The sequence below is a fragment of the Lycorma delicatula genome, chromosome 10, assembly GCF_047948215.1.
Source record: "Lycorma delicatula isolate Av1 chromosome 10, ASM4794821v1, whole genome shotgun sequence".
Taxonomy (NCBI): Eukaryota; Metazoa; Arthropoda; class Insecta; order Hemiptera; family Fulgoridae; genus Lycorma; species Lycorma delicatula.
The window spans coordinates 49,793,303-49,812,594 of record NC_134464.1 but is presented as its reverse complement, the minus strand read 5'-3'; the positions used below and the strand labels follow the sequence as shown (position 1 = coordinate 49,812,594).

Here is a 19,292-nt window from a genome sequence, read left to right as displayed (position 1 = left end):
AAAGTTACAACATATCAAAAACTTATTAAATAAAAATGACTTTAAGAAAAAAGAACATGAAACATACTTTACTTATTTATTTATTTTAAACAACAAATCAGCAAGTTATTGTCGTCTGGAGTTATTAAAAATTTGGTAAAAATCTTAATAAAATTAAGCTACATTTTAGCTTCAAAAACCTAAAAATATAAATTTTCCAAAAAAGAAAAAGAAAAAACCGCATCAAAATCGGCTCAGCCGTTTTATAGAAACACATCTAATGCAGCGCCCCCTGTTGGCCTATAACCGTAAAACATGTCTAAGAAGCTGCTCTGAAGTAATACCTATGTAATGCAAAAAACCGTATCGAATCGGTTCAGTAGTTTTTGAGGAAAATGGCAGCAGAGATACACACAACCTCTTACCCCAAACGCACTCACAGTCTCCGATCCGTTGTGGGTAAAAACAAATACTCTAAAAAAAAGAGTTATCGATTCATAAAAACATGTAAGAAAACATTAGATCCTAAAATAAGATCGCTAGAATCGATCAGTTTACACATTCTATTTTTCTACAAAACAGGTAAATGAATTTCATCAAGTCAAATCAATAAAAACCTTACTTAGTAAAACAAATAAAATTAATATGGATAAAAAAGAACAAAAAACGGAAGTACAAGAATTAAAAACGAACTTTATCTGAGAACAAAAAAAACTTTCAAAATATGGACTGGTTTTAAATCAATAAATTTAAAAAACTTTTATAACTTATTATCTTGGTAACATCATAATCTTCAAAAATATCATCAATATTTGAGCCAGTTTTTTTTAAAATTTGTAATTTGATACAGTGAAAAGTGATCAACTGGTTCTTGGGTTGTTATTATTATTAGAAACGATGTAAAGAAAATTAAAACGCTAAGTCAGTTTTTTTTAACCTTCGACGGTTTTAAAAAATAAATAAATAATGTGTCCATGCTTTTAGCAATAGATTTAAATTATCATAAATTTTTCGATTCGTCTTGTTGTTTATCGATTGTGTGTAAATTCTTTTTTGTGTTGTAGACTAACAGATATTTTATCTCATACACAAAATACTTGCACGTACACAGGTATTTAAAAACTTTATGTAAACAACTTTATTACATAATACAATTAAAAAAAAAAAAACAAAATAAATAAACAGCTATTATGTGTAAATACTCATATTACATTATAATATTTATATCATACAATACATTTTGATTTCCTCATCGTTGACTGTATTTCTTCGACGAAATGTTGCACAAAACGCATAACGTATACTGTTTTTAAAAAGACAAATCATTTTCGAAATTCCAGTAGAAATATGTTTAGATTATCTGACAAGTAATAAAAATGAGTTGAAATTTTTCATGAATTTTCAGTTGATAAATGTAATTGTAAACGAAAACAAAATAAAATTAAAAATAAATAATTACATTTCTATAAAAGAGATTGAAATAGAATTTAATGTTTAATTTGAGAAAAAAAAAACAGTTTTACAAGTATCTAAATATCTGAGTATTTGCCCAAATAATAAATCACGTTTAACGTTTGCAACAAATGTTGCCAATATTTACAAAACTTTACTTCGTACAAGGAAGCAAATTCCTTGTACTAAGTAAAGGAAGTATTGTGATCGCGAAAAATTTCGGTTTTCAAATTCAACAGAAATATCTATCTACTTTGACCAACCCTTAATCCATTTTGACTAGTTTTGGCATGACGTCTCTATGTACGTCTCGTGTAACAAAAAACGATTAAAACGTAGGATGTTGCAATTTTAGATTTAGGACTGTTGTAACAACTAGTTTTTCACCTCCCCTTTTGATTGCAATCTACTGGACCAAAAGTGTCCAAAAACGCACAAATTCCAAAAATTTGGATTTTGGACTTTTTCTTAACTGCAGTAATAAGCCCTCATTGAGAAATTTTCAACGATATATCATATGTGGTACTTATTTTCATTAGTTATAGCCAGAGTTATAGCCAAATAAAATTTTAATTAAGGAAAGAAATATGTAAGGATCTTACAGTGGGAAGGCACATCGGTTCAAATCCGACTTCATCCCTTTCTTTTTTCTTTTAACCTTTTTTTTTGGTTTAAATATATTGATTTATTAATAATTATTAACCTTTGAGAGTAAAAACTTTTACAGTAAAAAATAATTCAATTTTAACAATAAAAAAAAAATTATCAAAAGTTATTAAAGAAATGAAATTTTATATACTTTTCATTAAAAAAAAACATGTGTATATGTCATTTAATAAGCGAAGTCATGTGGTTGTCCACATCAGATTTTTTCAGGGTGGGAAAAAAAGTGCTACAACAGGAATAGATCTATTAAACCAATTCATTATTTTCCATATATTTTTTAACGATTACAGTGAAGTAATTAACGAAAAAAATAATTTATACAATTGTCTTGATTGTAATTTATAATTTTCATGGCCGAGCGACATCGCCAAAACTATTAACAATCAGTGTGGTTTCGCATACTTTTCTACTGTAAGCGTTTTTCTAATCTTCTTCTACAACATTAAATAGTATACAGTAAAAAAACTTAAGTATTGATTAAAAATTTCAAAAAATGATAACCTTTCAAAGGTGAATCACTAGATTGTTTCGGATCATTTATATTATTGAGCGAAATGAGGTCCTATATTTTAACTCGACCTTTAGGCATTTCATGAGTTAGTATACGGGTACGACTAAACGCGTCATTAAATTTTAAGGAAATTTGAAATAATGTTCTTAATATTAAGCAGAATGATGAATGCGTAAATATTTCTTAGGTTTAAAATTAGAAAATACTATTTTTCTAAAGAAGACTGCGATGGTGAGGTATTGGCTAAAAGTTTCCGTTCCCAAATCAGCGCTGCCACAGACTGAGCTCGCATTATCCTCTTAATTTCCAACATGATCCAGAGCTGAAGACATCTATTTGCGTTTATCTTCCCGTATGCATTTCCCGTTCATCTTTTTGCGGCTAAGCGTAATTTATTTATCCACCGGGTTGGTCTAGTGGTGAACTCGGGATCGAAAATCAGCTGATTTCGAAGTCGAGAGCTTTAAGGTTCAAATCCTAGTAAACACAGTTACTTCTACACGGATTTAAATACTAGATCGTGGATATCGGTATTCTTAGGTGGTTGGGTTTCAATTAACCACACATCTCAGGAATGGTCATCCTGAGACTGTACAAGACTTCAGTCCATTTACAATCATACATATTTTCATTTATCCTCCGAAATAATACTTTGCGGTGGTTCCGGAGGTTAAACAGAAAAAGAAAGAAGCGTAATTTATTTCATTTTATCTCGTCTTTTAGTCTAATGTTGCTGAGCCTGATCTGTTAATACTGTATGTACTATTGTATCATTTTTAGTACTCTAATCAATACTTATAATGATGATTTTCGAAAAAACCTATTTTTTGTAGTATTCTTTTTACGGATGTCTCATTAAATAAAAAGATTTAAAGGAACAAACAAATTTAAATGATAAATGAAAACATTGAGTTATAGTGAAAGTACCTCCTCGACAATTATTAGTCAATGATGTTCGATGTCCTTGAAAGTTGAATATATTGTTACTCAGCTCACATTATTTTATCTATAAATAAACTTTTCATTATAATTATCAACAATTTTGTTTTATGTTTTATTTTAATGTACTCTTATTAATTCAATTTCGTTTTAGGGCAAATTTTTTTTTAAGTCAGTGCAAAATGAACAACGTCTCACTGAATTACTATAGTATAACGAATTTTTAATTAAGGAATAAGCAGTAATTATATACCCGTAAACTGAGATCAGTTTTATCAATATTTTAATTTATATTTCTTTCTTTATATTATTTTTTTTTTAATTCGAATCTGCCGTAATGTATAGATTAAATTTTAAATACCAAACTGGAATTCAAAGTAGCGCAAAGAAATGGATTTTTTTTAATATGTAATAAAATAAAAAAATAAATCTTTCTTAGGAATTTCTTTTTTAAGCATGTATAAATTAACATAATTACATTGGAAATCATAAAAATAAGGTGCTTTTAGTGTAATATATATAGTATTATTTATTCTAATCGAAAAAGTACAATCTTATCTGTTTAGTTATTTGACGCAATTACACAGGTTTCTTAACTTCAACTTTACAACATATATTAAATGTTTCGATACAATTTCGATTCAACTGATAAAATCGAACGATGTATATACATATACATGCATACAAACACAGATCGATAGGTCGAGATATTTATCTGTTAAACAGAAATCGGTACAGAATAGAAAACTAATTGATAGACAGTGTATTCAAGAGTTTTGAATTTGAATGGATACTTTGAAATATACTCACTTGCTTGTTTCTTGAAACCTAACATTCGACCATTCAATAACATATTTAATTTAGTTTAATTGGATTCAATGGAACACGTTTTCTTTTATAACTTTGTATAAAAACTATAATATTTTATCTATCGTAATTCAAGAAAAGATAATAAATTTTAATTGCTTTATACAAATTTCTATTTATATGATTATGTACGACGTACCATAATAATTTTTAATATAAAATATATAATTATCTAAATACGCTATGTTTATAAATAATATGTTATATTTATATGTAAATTGTACATTTTTTTTTTATCTACTTGTTGAAAAAAAAAGGATATTATTTTTTTATAATCTTCTTATTGATCTCGATTTGTTTCTCCAAATTTTAATAAATATATAATATATTTATTGGATAGGGTTATAATTATATAAGTGAAATGAAAGTAAAAAATAATAAAAAAACGTAAAAAGAGATTTAGTTTAAAAATTGTTTAGTTACATTAAACATACAAGTCTTCCAATTACAAATTGCAATAAATCTACGACAAATTTTACTGAAGAAAAATTAAAGGAGTGAAATTAGAACGTTTTGCTCTGAAATAGGATTGATACAAGAAATTTGAGAGATAGTTATAATGTAGACGTGATCTGTAATGATTACATAGAAAGCAATAATTCAGATGTAAAACATAACAATTGTGTGTTTAAGATAAAATTCTTTCTCACGGAAGAGAAAAACATATATGACTTCCCTTACAAGTTTAATAAATATATATAATTAAAATAGTAATTAAACTTATATCACCTGATAAAAAAAAATTCTGATGTGACACCACATGATTTGCTTTTACGCCTATTAAACTATATATACAATTTTTTTTTAAATGAGGAGTACATAAAATTTTATTTCATTAATAACTTCTGATATATTTTCATAATTTTTAAAATTATTTTATTGTATTTATTGAATTATTTATTATAAAATTTTTTTATAATCGGAGATTAATAATTATTAATAAATCAATATATTTAAATTAAAAAAAAAGTTAAAAGAAAAAAGAAAGGAGATTAAGTCGGATTTGAACCGATGTGCCTTCCCATTGTAAAATGCAAATATTTCTTTCATTAACTAAAATTTTATTTGGCTGTAACTCTGGAACCAATGAAAATAAGTACCACTTATGATATATCACTGAAAAGCTCTCGATGAGTGCTTATTACTACGTTTAAGAAAAAGTCCAAATTTTTTTTTTTTAGATTTTGGGCTTTTTTGGTCACTTTTGGTTCAATCGATTGCAATCAAAAGGGGAGTGCACAACTAGATGTGCTAAATCCAAAATCCAAAATTTCAACATCCTACGGCTAATCATTTTAGAGCTAAGCGAAACACCTATGTATATACGGACGTACGTACAGACGTCACGCAGAAACTAGTCAAATTGAATTCAGGGTGGTCAAAATGGATATTTCGGTTGGTATCTGAAAACCGAATTCTTTCGCGATCACAATAATTCTTTAACTTCGTACAAGGAAGTAAAAAGAACGGTTCTGAACGTTAGTTGGTTAATAACGTTTTTAAATCTTTTTATTTGTTACAAAAAATTATTTCATTATTCATTAAAAAAAAATCTTTAAGTACAATTAACATAATTTTCTTAGGAAAATTATCACAAATAATCACATAAATTTAAAAAATTTGGTGGAAAATATCAAACACAAATATTATATATTTAAGTAATTATATAAAAATATGGTCCTGTTTCAATATTTGCTATTCACATATTAAAGACATCCTTAATTATATTAGAAAACATATATTTTATTGTCGGTAACAAAAAAGAAATCTTTATCGTTTAATGTATTTTTGTTTACACCTAATGTGTACGTGAAATTTGTTCATCTAGTGAGCAATAAGCAATCCCCCTATGGCCAAATGAGACGAAGATGATATATATGATGTTTTATATAGAATCAGGCCGACCATCCCTGAGTTTATTAGTTAATTGAACCCCAACCACCAAAGTACACCGGCATCCACCGATTAGTATTCAAACCCGTACAAAAGCAATTCAATTTTGCTAGGATTTGAACTTCAGAACCTTCGACTGCGAAAATCAGTTGTTAAACAACCGATTTTGTAACGACGAGTTTACCATAAACTTGCCCTGTGGGACGTCTAATATAATGTAATAAAAAATTTGGCTTTGTTATAATTTTGGTTCTAAAACTCAAAATAATAACTTTTTTATTTCATCTTTTTTTTTAAAATGAAGGAAATACATTTACCTACATACCTGTGTTTATTAATTTATAGAACCTCTTCCATTTCATAACATTTTCCGTATTTCTCTTGTAGAAAATTCAGAAAATCAGTATACAGTGGTTATATAAACACGGATATCTCTCACCATCTGAAAAAAAAAATTGTTTATTTAGTAGGAATTCCAAATTTCTATCTGCTTCTATTTCTGCTTCTATCTTAGTTTTTAATGGAGAAAGTGGGCAGAGAAAGACTCCGAAAAATCCTGGAGACAGAACTCAACTCAAAACACAAAATCAAAGCCATTAACTCTTGGTGTGTGCCAGTTCTCACATACTTTTTGGAGTTGTTCATTGGTCCCGGACAGATCTTGAGAACCTGATTATCTTGGTATGTACAATTATTAACAAAATACAGGATGCATCATCCTAAATCCGCTGTAGAACGTTTGTATATCTCTTGAAAAGAAATAGTAGAGGCTTCCTCTACCGGAAATCACTTTGTAATAGACAAATTGCTTCAATGAAGAGATATTTTCTCTCCAGATTTGAAATATCATCATTGCACAAAGCAGTAGTTTCATCTGACAAAGGTTACTCTCGTCTAAAGTTGAATGATGATGATTTCTACCCGAGTATCAATTGGACCAAGGAGAAGATCCAAGCATGGAAGTCTAAGGTACTCCACGGTAGATTTCCACACTCTCTCGAAAATGTTGATAAGGACGCATCTATGCGTTGACTGAGGGATGGGTTTCTATTTGGAGAAACTAAAGGGTTTATTCATGCCATCCAGGACCAGATTGTTGCGACGAACAATTACAAGAAGTTGGTAGAAAATCAGGACATCAGTGATGAGTGCAGGATGTGCCACCAATCCTCAGAGACAATTGATCATTCGATAACTGGATAACACGGAATATCTGCATCGCCACGATCTTACAGTAAATATTGTTCATTAGGCGTTGGCGTTGATATTAGGACTCGTAGATGACAGTAGCAGTATCCTTATTATGAATGTAAGGCCAGAACTGTGTTGGAAAATGAGCACTATAGACTGAATTGTGACCTCCCCGTACAAACTGATAAATTTATTGCTGCGAATTGGCCAGACATGGTTATCCACAACATTATAGAAAGGATTGTTCTTCTCATTGATGTCACTGACACATCTGATTACAATATTAATAAGGCTGAACCAGATAAAATAACCAAATACAATCCTCTGGCAATAGAGTAAATGGAAATCAAAAGACTGAACTCAGTGGAAGTCATTCTTCCCGTTGTGAAAACAGCAACTGGATTAATTAATAAAACTTGAAGAAGTGAAATTAGAAAAGGTTGGCTTGGATCCTAGATTTATAATTCCAAAAGCCCAAAGATCGGTAATTCTGGAGACGTGCAGGATTGTACGGACTGTGTTAAATGATCACTGAATGAGATATGCCTCAATGGCATCCCCTACTCCGAATGTGAAACATATCCGAGACAAAAAAAAAAAAAAAATAGTATTTTTTAATTCCATTTACATAGTTTTTGAATGCTAGGGAAAGGTTAAAATCTCACTTTCATATATATAAAAGAACATGTCCTGACTGACTGATTCATCAATGCATAGCAAAAACTAATGAAGATTAGTTGATGAAAATTTGTTGCTTCTTAAGGTATAAGTGCACACTAAGAAAAGACGTTTTGAAATTAAGTTTAAAAGATTTAAATTTATAATATTTTTTAATTTATTGGTAACAAATGAAGATATCAACTTGATTTTTGGTGAGTATAATTTTCATGTAAATATCTAAAAACCAATTTCTAGATTTTTGGCCGACCTGCCATGTTGGACGTACTGCCGGTAGGCGGGGAGGCTCATTAGAGTCACAAGGACACTCCCCTGGGCTGAGTAATACTAGATTGTTGAGCCGGCCCAAGATAAGCAGGAGAACAAACAAACGCAAACAATTTTACAGGAATATCTCATCTCAGTTTGACTACAACCATTTTGGTTATACCTAAATTTTACTTATTTAATATATAAATGCAAAAGTTTGTCTGTTTATTTTTTTGCAAGAGCATCATGGGAGAACCAACAGTCCGATTCCTTTCAAATTTTCAGGATACATTAGTGTTATCCCAGCGAAAGTTTTAAGCCATCGATTGAGGACCTAGCCTCCCCGAGAGGTGAAGTTGTGAATAAGAGATATTCATTAAAAAAAAAAAATAATAATCCTTTTACTTCATTATATTTTTGTCAGCATGTCAACAGAATGTAATAAAATAACTTTTTTTTCTTTAATGAATATCTGTAAGATATTTAATATTCTCACAACCATGAGGATTACTAACGCGTCCGGTGCCCAGTGGGCGGACCAGGCTAGACGTTCGGACGAGCGAAGCAAACCCTGACGCGCCCTGACCGGCTAGGTACTAAATATTAATTTTTATACTTTTAATGTAAAGATTTTATCTTGTTTTTGCTTATACTTTTTTATTAATTTTTGTTAGGGAGGCAAAATTTGTAAAAATTAAAAAAAAAGTGATTAAATAGAATAAGCAACCTCCATTAGCGTACGGAAAACAAAACTTTATTTCTTAAAGAATAAACAATTTTAATATTTTTATTCCGATAGAATTTTGACCAGAAATTAATTTTTAAATAAAATATTGAAGTGTGATTGTTTTTTTTCTTGTTTTTCCTCCGGTTCTACCGTTAGGCATTGCTTCAGAGGATGTGATGAATGTTTTGCAGCGTGTGTGAAAATGCCATGTCTGACCGGGATTCGAACCCGGGACCTCCGGATGAAAGGTCGAGACGCTACTACTCGCGCCACGGAGGCCGGCAATGTACAGTTAGCTACAGTTCTATAATGGAAAAATTATTCTGTACTTCTTGAATAAAACATTAAAATCTGATTTGTTTTACTGACAGAACTAATTATTTTTGACTAATACTACAAACGACATGACCATCACGGAAAAAAAAATTATTTTCATTTCTAAATTTTTTGTAACTAAAATTACCTTTTTTATTATATCCGAAATAAATTTAAATAAAATTATTTACCGATCAACGCCCACTTTTGGCTGTTGAACCATTTCGTGATGCGCTGACCAGTATAAACGGGCTTCTGTGTAAACGGGGCCTTCTTCATCCCACTGCGAGTGGTCCAGAGCTCTGCAGGTCCGCAGATTGTCTGCATCCATAGTTTTGTGGCCGCAAAGTTGGCATGCCTGAGAGATCAGAACCCGCATCCGATGTAGGTGCCAGGTCAGATAGTAATGTGTGGTTTTTAATCTAAATGCAGCAACGCTGACTGCTCGAGGGGGCTATAGCTTATAGGGCCATGTCTGACAAGGTTCTCCCACTTCTTGCCTGCCGCTGATTCTTTGCGGTTTTCGCTGGTCCATCTATTGACTAAAGATTTTATTTACGTCTTGGCTAAGTCAAGAAAAGAATATGTTGGATGGTTGAGGCAGAAAGGTTCCCTCACAGCTTTGCTAATTTGTCAGCCATTTCCTTACCATATATGTTAACATGACTGGGTACCCATTTGGAATTTCAACTACCAGCCTTGACATCCCAGTTTGTTTAAGATTTTCCTGCACTTCAAAGTTCTTGTGCAGTCAGTTAAATACGTTACATAAATAAAATTACGATTTGTAATATATAAAAATTTACTGTAGAAAAGTTATTAGATGAAATTCTTAAGAGAATAAGTTCATTATAAACAAATTAAGATAAGTTTACGTATATAAATTTATAACTAATGAATTATGAATTTTATTCTAATGCTACAACTTAAAGTAATAATAAAATTTATTACTTGTACTTTGCTCAAGTTTATATACAATAATAATACATTAATAACTAATAATTAAGATCTAAAAGTCAGAAAAATATTGTAATAAAATTTCATAATTATTTTTACTTTAATTAGTTATAAATTCTTCTGTTTCTTGTGCTGAATATTAATATATATATATATATATATATATATATATATATATATACATATATTTATGACTGTATATATATGGCTATGACTATATACAGATGAATATTAATATAACTATACATATGTATATAGTCAGGTTAAAAATATTAAAAAAATATGAAGTACTTCAAATTACATTATATCTTATAGTATAAGATATAATGTAATTTGAAGTAAATCACGAAACTAAATGCTTAAAATCATGTTAATTCTTTTGTACAATCGAACACAGTAAATTGAAATTAACAACCGTGACTAATAGAGTATAACACTTGCAACTGTAAAGAGGAAACGTAAATTTAATTGTTTGTAAATTATGACATAATTAATTTATTATCATACATTTTACATAGTTCTTTAGATAAAATTAATTTGTTTTAATAATCAGTTACGTTTTTAAAAAATATAACCTTCAATTAAAAAAAAAAAGTTGAAATGTTAATAAGACATCAAGGATACAGTTAGATGAATTCAACAACTAATTTTCTATCATTTTATCAGAAAAATAATACTATTAATTCAATAATAAGCCAAAAAATCATTTTGCATTCTTGTCCTAATTTTATTTTTGGGGTATAACGTGATATTTTGATTTTCAGTAGTAATAAAAATTGAACAAATTCTAATTAACAATTTAAAAAACATATTTTTATTTGTAGTTGTATCAACAATTAAAGTCATTAGCGATCAGTGTAATGTAACTGTACGGTAAAAGTGTAGTGTTTAACAAAGTCAGGCTGACCATTCCTGAGTCATGTGGTTAACTGAAACCACCAAAGAACACCGGTATCCACGATCTAGTATTTAAATCCGAATAAAAGCAACTACCTTTATTAGGATTTGAATCTCTCTCTCTCTCTCTTTCTCTTTTTCTGTTTAGCCTCCGGAACCACCGTAAGGTATTACTTCAGAGGATGATATGTATGACTGTAAATGAAGTGTAGTCTTTGTACAGTCTCAGGTCGACCATTCTTGAGATGTGTGGTTAATTGTAACCCAACCGCCTAATAACACTGGTATCCACCACATTGTATTCAAATCTGTATAAAAGTAATCGTGTTTACTAGGATTTGAACCTTAGAACTCTGGATTTCGAAATCAGTTGATTACGACCATGAGTTTACAACTAAACTAACCGGCGGGTTTATTAAAATAATAATTTTATTTTGTATTTAGTTATGGTTTAATACAATTAAAAATCATCATTATTAATTACTGTTAGAATTTAAAGTTAATTTAAATTTGATGTTAAATTTATTTGTAATTATTATTTATTTCTCTCTTGTTATCTAAATGTAAGTATATTTTGTTTATGTAGTGAAGCAAAATATTCTTTATTTTTAAACCTTGACGTACCTCCGTTATCTCTTTTGGAATTATTATTTTGTATTGCTATTCTTAAACATTTTTATCACATTAAATTTTATTTTTTAATAAGATAGACTAATGTTCTAATATTTGGTTCATCAAATTTGTTTTTCAACAGACTTCAAATAAATTAAAAATATTACAATTTTTTTTTACGCTTTTTCTTGTATATTCCAGCTTTAATATTTATTAAGTAAACCAATTTAAATGATATTTTAATTATTTAGTTGAGTAAATTTCTATAAGAATCCTGCTTTTCATATATTTGAAATACAACAAAAAATTTTAACAAAAGATTACACTATTATAATACAATATTAAAGCTTTTTCTCAATTATTTTTTGTCGTCAACTCTGCTTAATCTTATTGAGTGCAATGATATACAGCCTAATAATATTCTAAAAAGTATTTTTGCAAAAATATTCAGAAACATTTGTTGAAAAATTAAGAATAAGAAAATAATTCCGGTTACAAGAGAACTTAGCTCAAACCGGGTGCCTGTATATTTACTTTTTTTTTGAGTAGATTTTTGCACACGAACAGAAATTTTTTTTAAGTCAATCCGAACTTTAAATTTTAATACATCTTTACTAAGTAAAATAAATTAAAAGAAAATATATATATATATATATATATATATATATATATATATATATAAGGAGATCGACATCCAATTTGATAAATTCCCTTTATACTTTATAATGCGCGACTATATATATATTTTTTTTTTCCCCCCCTACCTCCCGGAACTAGATCCCCAATTAAGCATGAACACGGTTCCGGGAGGTGGTGCCTTTGCCTCTAGTCGCCAGACGAGGGAAACGCCAGGCTCGGTTATGCTGTTCCCGGCCTCCATCACGCAGTAACCAGGACTCGGTCCTTTGTGCCTCACCTCTAACGGGGACTCAGTCCCCGCCGGGACTCAGTCTTTTAGCTCAGGGGCTCGAGAGTCCCCGCACTTCATCACCACCGACCACCCGTGTAAGCACGGACGAAAGGCAGTTCCGTATGGAGCTGTCCCTCACCCCCTTCGCTTCCCGATATTTCAAGACTATATATTTGCTTTTCTTAAAGTAAACGTTTCAAATAATTTTATTGAATTTTCAACCAAAAAGTTCTGTACTGAATATAATAATGTTATCATCTTATAATGTTATTATAATAATGTTATTATCATCTTAAAATAATTCAAAATTAAGAAATAATATAGATAGAAAATTTTCTAATCACCTGTATCTTATATATAAAGCCGAAAATTTGTGTGTTTGTTCTCATACCATATAAGAACCAGCAGACCAATTCTTTTCAAATTTTCAGGACACATTTGTATTATTCCAGGGAAGGTTTTGAGCTATAGACCGAGGCACTAGCCCCTCGGTGGTGAAGTAGTGAATTGAAAATATTCATTAAGGAAAAAAAAAATTCATTTATTTTATTACATTTCTGTCACCAAGGCAACAGTCAAAGGTGTATCTTTTATAATTTAGTTTCTTTTCAGGTTTATATAAAGCCTGATTACCGTAATTGTTATTTATCAGTAATATTCACTTAATCATAGGGATAATAATGAACACTACGGGAGTCCAGGAGGTGGAGGGAGTCCTCTGGCTAGAAGAAATAAGGAGCGAAACGAGCTCTGTGGCCCTGGGAGAGGCCACCTTGCTAGCTGGTCGGGCGAGCAAAGCGAGCACGAACGGCTAGTACATATGTATTTATTGATGTATTATTAACATTATAAATATTAAGGTATTAAATATTTTTCATTAAAATAGAACTATTATATTTTATGTAATATATTATATAATGTATTTTAAAGTTTGTAATATAAGTATTAAATATATAATTTTTCATTCGATAGAAAAGGATTTTCTAGAAGTACGAGTATTTGATAAATAAATTGTTTATTTTCAATAAAATGTTAAAAACATTTCCATAGAAATACATTTTAGTAAATATTAAAATAAAAGATTATTTCTATAGAAACGTCTACTTTTTTTTTATTATTTGTTTTCGGCACCTTAAGCGCACGTTTCAACCTGTTTCTTTTGTTTCTTTTTTTGTTGTTTTCTTTTTTCCCAATCTCGTTATTCTCTCCGTATGTTGTTTTTTGCGTTCTTACCAACATTTAATTTTCGAATCTTCTTTTCTAATCTTTTGTTAAAATATCGTAATTTTTTTTAAAGTTTCTATTATTAATATATTTTAAACAATCTTTTTTACTATTTTTAATCCAGTTAATTTATGTTTCCTTATTGTAGAAAAAACTAAAAATTTGCTTAGTTAACCTCTTTTTGCTCATACTCTTTTGTTAAATAAAAATTGTACGAAAAATATTTAAAAAAATACTTACATTTTTTTCTTTAAATTATATGCTTTTTCAAATATTGGAATGGACTTTTTAGTACAATTTTGTTGGATCATTAACATGTGTAATTGATGCACATGCGCGCGCACACACACACACACACACACACACACAAACGAATGTGGAGATAAAATTGAGAAATGAAGAACGAATCGGAAAAAAGTATCAAGAGCATATTTTATAATTTGACCGACGGCTAATTTTATAAAACTGATCTTATCAATTTGCATAACCTATAGACACACACACACACACACACACACACACACACACACACACACACACACACACACACACACACACACACACACACACACACACACACACACACACACACACACACACACAGACACACACACACACACACACACAGACACACACACGTTCTCCCACACATATTTTAGTATAGTATTATATCTTAATATGAAGCACCTGTATCTTTATATTACGTCATAAAATTAGTAGTAGCTCGGAATGAAGATCGCGTAGGAAGACTATTATACAAGTGCAGAATGTAGTAATATAATAAGATGAAAACTGAAGATCATTTTGACACGATATGAATTAGGTAACCAGTCGAAGGAGTTGGTTTCACTTCGTTGATCATCACCAGTTAGTAAACGGTTGGGTAAACCAGTCACTCACTCACTCAGCTTGCTATTTGAATCAATGACGGACTAATCTTCTAGTCTACCTGTTTAAAAGTAAAGTTAAGTCAGTTTATGTTGTAAGAAGATACGATTCTTCACGGTCTGACGCTCGACTTGATAGCTCTTATCTATCGAATCCACTACAACGGCTACTGTACATTTTATTCTACGATATAACGTTTTAATATTTCAATTTATACGTACTGATTTTGTAGTACATGTTTACATTTTATTTTTTACATAAAAACCCCATTTTACCCGACGGGTAAAAAAACGAAAATGTTTTTTTTTAAATTTATTGCAAGCTTACTAAATTTATTGTAGGTGAAGAAAAATTAATATGGAAAATCTAATTAAATGTTCCATATCATTATATCTTTTTTATATTTTGTACATATTTACGGTAAATTGTAAATTATTAAAATTACTCAAATTTTCATTATTTCTCGTAAAAATAATTTGTTGTAGCTATCAACTAATTAGTTCGTTCTCACAAGTGAATATAATATCAGTATGGCTCCATTAAAAGTTTTTAGGTAGATTTAATAAGAAAGCTACCGATTGTAATGGGTACCATGTTTCGAAATTCGGAAAATGTCGACACATCTTCGCGTTTCACATTCCCTATTGTAAGAAGATGAGGCTTGTTTGCTAAATATGTGAAAGATTTTTCACATGAAACCGCTGTCGTAATGAGTATATTTGAAGTTTTTCTCTACTTTAAGGTAAAAATCTTTTTTATCCCCTACTTTTTTCTCCGTCGATTTCCCCGCCCCTTGGTGCCGGATTCACGACTAAGCATAAGCTCAGCTCCAAGGGGTGCCATCGCCTCAAAGTACCTCAGAAGGGCACCAGGCCCCGCGCAGGTAGCCGGGTCCTTCTCACCGGGACTCCGGGATTAATGCCTCGCCTCTAGCGAGGAACCCCAAAAGAATTCCCCGCCGGGACTACGGTCTTACTTTCCCCCTATCGGCATTGCAAGAGAGCCCCCATCCGATCATTGAAGATGAGACGCCGGAGCCTCCCACCCCTCCCGGGTGAGGCTGTCTCTTGCAGATACCACAGTTGGAGCCACCTTGCATCCTCGATTTCCGGGTGCATGTCCGCGCGATTTACTTGATAGACAGCGAGGTTCCTGTGTGCACTTCCTCCTCACTGGCCGGCCATACCGCAGGAAAAACAATGAACACTTCGGTCTGGACCAAGACAAAACTTGATCCTATGCCCTGCACTTCAACACAAAGCAAAGGTCATCTGAGGCACATTGAGTCACTCGGCAGACCACCCAGCCAATTCCGATGCGCCCGACGGATAGTAGTTTCTCCGCAAGAAGAGATAATTCTCTCTTCTTGCTAAGTAATCAGCTGTGTTTACCCGTAAGCCGGCTGCATCCTTTGTTGTAAGTAAGTCTAATGCCTTAACGACAACATGAGTCCTCTTGTCACTCTTCCCAGTTAATGCCGCAGTGGCGCCCTCGACCTTTTCCACAATGTTTCTACTGAGTTGTTCTGCAACACAACGTCAGCACGCACCCGGAGATGCAAGTCTTCTGTCCTGACCCTGCCTTGCATATAGAACTCCTGTATTCTCTGGGGACACCGCACCCTTTACGGAACGGAGAAGGTCCGCATAGGTCTTCTTCTCTGCCTTAACTACAACCTTGGTGGTCGGTGGACTCGGCGGTATCTTCTTGCCGTTAGATGGCTGCGCTTATGTCAAGCTGAAGATATGAACAAAGTGCTTCGTCTCCATCCGCCTCAACACGTGCTGTACAGAGCGCCGTAAAATCTGACCGAAACGCCCCAAAGATCCAGAAAAGCTGACTGGGTGATCTCGTACCTCCTGCAACACACGTGGAACTAATCTGCATAAGACGGAAGCCACTTCACGGTGACAAACCGCCGTATCAGTCACTATTTTGTAGTCCGTCTGGTCACGATCAATTATCGTGCTCATTATCCGAGTTCACCATTTCACTGTCAACCGCCCGGCGAAGAAGCCTCCGTCCGGTGTCTGTGAAACCCCACCGCTGACTATATGGTATGTTCCCTTCTGGTACATCCTCCTCCATGTGAGAGACGTCCGTGAAGGATTCACACCCTTCCGAGTCAAAGGGGTCATCCGACAAATAAAGATAACTCCAACCTTCAGACTTAGATTTAATCATCTCTCCACCAGTTGGCGGGGAGCCACACAGCCGTCGCTTTCCCGAATTTGTAAAGGAACGTCGCTGTTCACCCACACTGCCATCGGACGTAATCGGGAGAGATGGAAAACCTTCCCCAAGATTTCCACTAGTCGAGACTACCGGAGTAATAGTCTTTCACCGTCGCCGAATCGACGGTGAAAGACGAATCGACTGGGAAGAAGGCGGGGGCCTTCTTCCCAGAATAATTGGAGATAAAATGGTCCGCACGCCGTAACTCTTCCAGATAGTAGTGAACCCCTTCTCTTCCTGTGGGGCCATCTCCTTGGACCGATGCGGGCCGGTCATGTTGACAGTAAATTTTTCTATGTAAAAATGTAAATAAGCTGATGTAAACAAATTTACAAATGTAAACAGACTTACAACTGTATAAACATGCTCCTATCAATGCTAGACTAAGTTCAAAATTGAAAAAAAAAATTCTAAACAAACAAAACAGAACAACTAAACTAAAAACTAAAACAACCTAACAGAAACATAATCCCCTTCAAAAAACTCAAGAAATCAAAAATCATAAGTAACAATGAAAAATACCAAAATATAACCTATAATTACAGAGATCCTTTGCAGACATCCTATTTCGTCGACGTCAGCTGTATATACTGTATATATTTTTTTTATCCCCTACTTAGCACCGGTGAAATTTATCTCCTTCTGGCGTGCGAAAAGGGGATTTTTTATTGATAAAAGATTCGATGTATATAATTGTGGTATAATATAATGTGTATAATGCATATAATCGTAGAATATGCATTGTCTAAATAAGTACACGTGAAATTTGAGACCAGCTTTTCTCAACTTTTAGTTCATTTAAAAATCTATCTCATCAGTTACTAATAAACATTTTCTGTGAAAATCAAGCAACCTATAATTATCAAATTTTTAAACATTTGAAGTGATTTCTAATCGTTCTGTTCTGTGTTATATTTTTAATGAAGACGAAAGACTTTAAATCCTGAATTTCCATCTACAAAGTTCCTGCTTCGTAACTTAAATATGGTCCAACAATCTGGTTTCTCTTTACTTTCTTGTATTTTAAGAACGTTACCTGTATTTTATTGTAATATTTTTGAAAAACCAATCAAATATTTTAAAGAGTGTTATAGTGTAAATTTAAGCTCTTATTTGGAACTAGGCTATCAATTAGAATTGGTTAGGTTATTTATTATAGTAAGTGGCTATTAGCTGTGTAAAGGAAGTATTGTGATTACAAAAAATTTCGGTTTCCAGATTTCAACAGAAATATTCATTTTGACCATACCGGAATCCATTTTGACTAGTTTCGGCGTAACGTCTGTACGTACGTATTTATCTTGCATAACTCAAAATGTTTAGCCGTAGAAAGTTGAAATCTTGGATTTAGGACTGTTGTAATACCTTATGGTGCTAAAAAAATCCAAAAAAATTGGATTTTGGACTTTTTCATAACTGGAGTAATATGTCCTCATTGAGAGCTTTTCTACGATATATCATAAGTGTACTTATTTTCATTGGTTCCAGTTATAGCCAAATGAAATTTTAATTAATGAAATATTTGGATCTTACAAGGGGAAGGTACATCGGGTTGAACCTCATCTCTTTTACTTTTTTTTATTGTTAATATATTGATCTAAAAACAATTATCAACCTCTGGTTATTAAAAAAGTTTTACGATAAATAGTAATTCAAGAATAACAATAAAAAAAATCAGAAGTTATTAATGAAATAAAATTTTATGTAATTTTAATTTAAAAAAATGTGTATATGTAATTCAATAGGCGTACTAATTACTACATATTATGTCAGATTTTTTTCTAATTTTAATACCTTGTTAGATTACCAGCAAGCATCAGATATAATTAATTCCTAATTTAAGGCCGACTTTAAAGTGAAAAGCTAAAGAATAATTAAAAGAATATTAATTGATTTTTATCTTTAAAACTTTTGTTTTTTACATTTTTTAGTTTAATTTTTATTTTAAAATATGGTTAATTAATGAAAAACCCTTCCAGTAAAAGAAATATACAAAAAATACCTATAGCACAAGAAGGAGAAACCTGCGTCTTAATGAAAAAAATAAAATAATAATAATGCGGAGTTACGACGCTAAGGTAGTCTCTTTAATGGTCGCAAAG

At 31.5% G+C, this 19,292-nt stretch overlaps 1 long non-coding RNA gene across 1 annotated transcript in view; it reads right to left on the bottom strand.

Annotated features, from left to right (window-relative positions):
- Positions 1-6,682: 6,682 nt before the first annotated feature.
- LOC142331323 (uncharacterized) overlaps positions 6,683-19,292 on the bottom strand; it is a 144,322-nt gene continuing 131,712 nt past the window's right edge. Inside the window, exon 3 of the long non-coding RNA XR_012757961.1 lies at positions 6,683-6,749. This is a non-coding gene — a long non-coding RNA (uncharacterized LOC142331323). The remainder of the gene's footprint in view (positions 6,750-19,292) is intronic.